Raw genomic sequence first — 5,521 nt, forward strand, 5'->3', positions numbered from 1 at the left:
GCCCCCAGGGAAGGGGCTGAGCCCCCCCCGCCCCGCGTGCCCGGGGTGCCCCAGAAATGGGGTCCGAATCACGCCTTGTGGGCTGGCGAGATCCCCCCCAGTTCAGTCTGCGCGCCTCCCCGTTCGTCCCGCGCATCATCTGGGACGGGGCGAGAGGTGCCCGGCGGCGCCAAGTTTTCCCGACTTCCGCCGACTTCGCGGGCGCCGTGATGATAACGTGGCCGGGAGCGAGGGGGCCGGCTGGACGATGCTTTGTTGGGGGCTCGTTTGAAATGTGGCTGCCTCGCCCCCCTCTGCCTGCGAGTCGGAGGGCTAGAGAAACCAACCGGTCGCTCCCACGCTCGCCAAAGCCCGAGCGTGCACGTGCTCGGGAAAGCATCCCGTATTGTCGGGACGCCGGGCGAGGTGACCTGCTGGAGGACCGGTCCCGCAGGAGTAGCGCTGGCATGTCCCGCGGAGATGGCCGCGCCGCCGGGATGGAGCCCGCCGTCTCGACCGCGTCTAGCTGCCGTGACTTTTATCCTCTGTTGAGAAGAGAGGGGGGCCAGAAATCTCTTTTGTTCACTTCTCTTGAAGTGTCCAGCTGTTTGGTTTTGTGTAGGAGCAGCGAGGGATGGGGAAGCGGGGAGCGAAGAAACCCAGGGTGGCGGGATGCGTGTTGGCTGATAGGATTTTAACAAAGAAAAAAATGCGTACTGTTGTGTATAGCCCACCTCGCTGCAAAGTGTGTGGAGGGTATGGTGCGAGTCACACACGGGGAAACTGAACTTACCCACGCTGCTGCGATCTCCAGCTAGTTCTTTGATTGTTAGCATCCTCTCAAGAAACTGAAGAGACCCCCTTTTAAAATTGGCATTTTAAACATAATTGCAACCTGGAAAAATGGCAGGAGCATGAATGTCTTGCGTCTCCTCCTCCCACAGACTCAATCTCCCCCCCCACCCTGTTTACAAAGAGAAGTGAACTCTGATTCATTTATGCTCAGGTTCTGGGGTACTTTCAGAGGACTCAGAATGGATCGTTATTAGGAGCCAGCACTTGGTGGGTTTTTGGATGAATGGGAAGCTTACCAGCTCAGTTCTTGAAAGTTTGTATTTTGCAAATGTAGCATTTTAGATTATTTATTTATCTTCTAGTTGGTTTTTCTAAAACCTTCAAGTTCACCTTTTGTTCTCGAGGGACAGAAGTGAAAATATTTAGAATCAACGCATTGTCTCATAAAAGCTATATTTGTAAATATACAGCCCTACAAATACAGTGTGTGTGTGTGTGTGTGTGTGTGTGTGTACACACACATATACACATGGCATTGCAAATACAGTGTGTGTGTGTGTGTGTGTACACACAGACATGTACACATGGCATTGCAAATACAGTTTGTGTGTGTGAGAGAGAGAGGGAGAGAGAGATTTGCTGTACCATTGCATTAGTAATACAATCATGCCGTGATTTGTGTCTGAAATAAATAAATCATTCCCAATCTGTGGGAATTGTTTAAAAGAACATGAAGATGTCTCATTAAGGGTTGTCTGCTGTAGATTAACTTTCTTTAAAAAACACTTCTCAGACCTGTATTTTGTAGCATTCATCAGAGCTGGACCCTGTAAACCTTCACAGTCCATGGGATGGCTTGTGTGATTAAGATTTTGCATGCACTAGCCCTTTTATATGGTGCTGGTTCACAGAATCCAGAGAAGATGCTTGCTGTGGCTGGAGAGCTTTTAGTGGAGAGGTTTGATGTGTACCACTTTCTCCTTACTTAGACAAAACTCTCTTTGACTTCAGCAGGCACTTTTCTTAAAGTAATACTGATCTTTTCCATGGAAAGACAAGGCAAAGATGGGGAGCCCAGATTAGCTTAAAGAATGGTAAAGATGAGAGTGAAATTAAGGTTGCAAGGATTTCGGGGAGAAACAAGATTCAAGGGATTTGGAGGAGAAGAGAGAGATGTTGGTGGATGAGATCTGAGACACTGTTCAAGAGAAGGGAGCAGCATGAATAAGATGAGAGAATGAGGGTAGGAAAAAGAATTGAAAAGAGCGGTGAGGATTGGGAGGGGGGGAGTGAAGGGGGAAAAAGCAGATGAACCAGTGAATGGATGAGATCATGAATATAAAAATCCTCTGGATTCTGTGAATGCTGTGGCTAAAATTCACCTTTGGCGTCAGTGGATATAACTGCAGCAAAGTCTATAGATTCACCCTAGTGATGCATTTTGCCCTCGTGTTTGTATTGAATCTTTCTGGTTTGTGTTCAAAATAACTTGCTGTACATGGAGTTTGTTGTTAGTGACTTAACAGTAGTTTGATCTTGAGCACGTTCTGATTTTTCTTTCTGTTTCAATGTCTAACATTTATAGTGTCATAAGTTGAGGAGGGTAGACATTTCTTTTTGAACTGGTGTTTAATGTGGAGAAGGACTTTTATAGCATCTGGTAGATCCATAATCTTTATTTAAACAGGTCATTTTGCCTTGCACAATTAACTTTAAAACTTAGATATGGAAGTTGAGAGCCAAAGATGTGGAATCACTAGGCTGGTAATGATCTATGAGTTTTATTCCCATTGCGCTTCCTGTTCTTGCGTTGAGACGGCAGGTTTCACAAGGACCATGCTTTTCCTGTCATGTGCTTGATTCCAACTAACTTTTGACAGATCCCGTGACACTGTTAAATATGAAATATCCCGTTCTTAACAGTTACTCAGTTTTCTGTCTCTTTACATGCAAATACTGCTCAAACCATAACAGTGTAGCCAGTTGAAATGGCATATCTAACCCAAGCTCCTATTTTCATTCACTTATCTTTTTTTTCAGAATGTGGTTGGTACTGAAAATTTGCATTCTTGGTCTCCGCCTGAAAAAGGTGTTGTTTTGGTTAAAACATTAAATTAATTCAGTCATGTTCATGTTCCAAGTAGACATGAATCGGTGGGGAAAGGATGGATTTAAAAAAAATGCAACCGATTAAACAAAAACCTAGTAGTACTATGTTTGCAATGTAAAGCAATGGTTTGCTTTAATGTAAAGCAGCTCTAAATGAGAAATGCAAGTATTTGCATTTCTCAAGATATTTGTTTTGAAAATAGCAACCATGGGAAGGTTTGACAATCTTGTGCTGACCTGGCATAATATATTACTTGTTGAGTGAAGCACATGCAGTGAAGTGTGGTCTTCCAAAATGTAGATTCTTATTATTTTTCCTATTATTCTTGCAAAAGATTTTAGCTACCTTTACAAATGGAAATGGGATGATTTGAAGTGATATGTTTTTCAGAGCTCTAAAGAGATTTCTTGATCTCTGGCAAGTTTTATTCTTTATACAGAGCTTGACCCTTTTACTTGGGGTGAGCATGGCCCAACAATAGTCCTTTTAATGTTTCAACTTCTCACCTACACAATGGCTTATAAAATGGGAAAGCTAATAGTTTAACAAATGCACATTTACTTAGCCGGTATTCATCAGAGGACTGATTAATATTAAGGAATATGACAGTGGTCATATGGGAGGATTCGGACTATGTGCTATAGAATTTAGTGGTTGACAAGATGCTTGCTGGCTGCATTTAAGAACTGATAAGGTCTAAATAAGCCTCATCTGATCTGGTCTGCAACACGAAGTAAGGCTTGGTGTGGTTTAGTACTTGCACTGGGGACCTCAAAGAGAGAGAACGTCTTTGAAATCTTTTGTGCACCATGTTGTTAACATAGGACTGCGACTGGCGGAAAGAGCAGTGTCTCCTTCAGTTCAATATGTAGTCCTTCTGCTTCTGGGTGTGTAAGTGTCCACTTCCATTTCTTGCTGCAATGGATTCCTCACAAATAAGGATAATCCTTCATTTGATGCTTGCTGACTTGGAATCCTTTCAGTATTCCTCACCATCTACATCAGGCTTTGCAACTCTTTCTCCTCCCCCATCCCTTTCCAGATGCACTTAATCATTAGCAGTTTTCATCGTTATGGTTGAAGCGTAAGTTAAGAAATGAATTTTGTAGCGGCAAATACGGCATACATCTAATACCGCATCTCTAACTTGTGTGATTCTAGGGACTTCTTCTGAGTGGCCGTTGGTTTTCCTTGATAGATGCCTTTTGAACTGAAAATTCTTATGATTATGGGACCTCAAAATAAAATTAATTCCCTTTACAACAGTTGGATGACACTGTTCAGCCTTTCTTAAGCACTAGTCACTTTTAATAAATGTGAATGCATCTTTCAGTAAATACTGAAATGCATTCTAAAAGTACAAATTTAAAGCAGAAAATAAATAAAGATAAAAGCCACAGAATATGTTAATGCCATAGCTAGGGTGAGGCTTTAGTGACAAAAGTCAGGACATTCAGATATAAGATTGCTGTGAGTATGTGAACTCTGGACCTTTGTGCGTATGCCTTACAGTGAGGACTTTCCTGACAAGATCATTCAGCACAGAACAATGTGAATATTCAGCAAGTGCAGATAATGGCACAGGTTTACTGGAATAACAGTAATTCCTTATAACTGTGTTGAAATTGAGCTATCTACGGGACCAATGCTATAGTATATCTGTGCATCACATTACTCGTTACCCATACTACCCAATATTACTCTAGCTTAATTGACAAGCTTTGCTGCTTGATAAATTTATCTATGCCAGCATTTAAGAATGCATTGGCTCTTACTGCAATTCAGATGCATTTGTCTTTATAACTTTTGATACAACTGTGTAGTGGTTAGTATTGCATATATATATATATTTCTGTGAGAATATCATGGGAGTAAATTATAGCTCCTGTTCCTTCAGGCATGGAAAGCTCTTAATGCAGCAGAATCAGTCAGTGTAGTGCTGCTGCTTTAGGAGGGAGAGGTAGGATTGTGGGAACCTGTGCAGAGCTGAAGACCAATATCTCTTTGTACTTAGTGCAGGAGGGGAGATGTAGTGTGCAGTAACAGGGCTGATGGAGTGAACATATATGGATTTATTGCTGCCTCTCCAACACATGCATGTTATGAATAAGGGGAGGCCCGGCAGCCTGGGAGCTACTGCAGCCTGAGCCCTGCTCTCTTATGATGGTCCTAGGGAGAGAATTTCATCCTTCTTGACTGTCATGGATTTTTTTTTTTGCCATGTAACTCGAGCTGTGGGATTTGTCACTTAGTATATAAAAGGTACAGGGTTAAGGGTATTGTGGAGAATGTAACTGAATTTCTAAACTCGCTTCTCTGACATGTCGAAGTTTCATAGCATATTTTTCCTTTGTGTTCAGCTGATAGGTTTGTAATAACTTTGAAATGAAGTTCCGCAGAATTCTGCTCCCCTGCCATCAAGTATACTTGCGTTCCCTAGAAACAGTCCTTGATTTTTGGGGAGCTGTACAATACAGTATCTAAACTCTGTTGACTTTAAATATTAGCCAAAGGAACATTAACAACATTAAGAGTGTGTCTGGGTTTGCTACGAAATTAAATGAAAGGCAATATGGTAAGTTAAATTGTTTGAAAATTTAGACCACATTCAGAAAAGGGAACTGTATTATCCTGTAA

Source organism: Alligator sinensis, unplaced genomic scaffold, assembly GCF_000455745.1.
Source record: "Alligator sinensis unplaced genomic scaffold, ASM45574v1 scaffold872_2, whole genome shotgun sequence".
NCBI lineage: Eukaryota > Metazoa > Chordata > Crocodylia > Alligatoridae > Alligator > Alligator sinensis.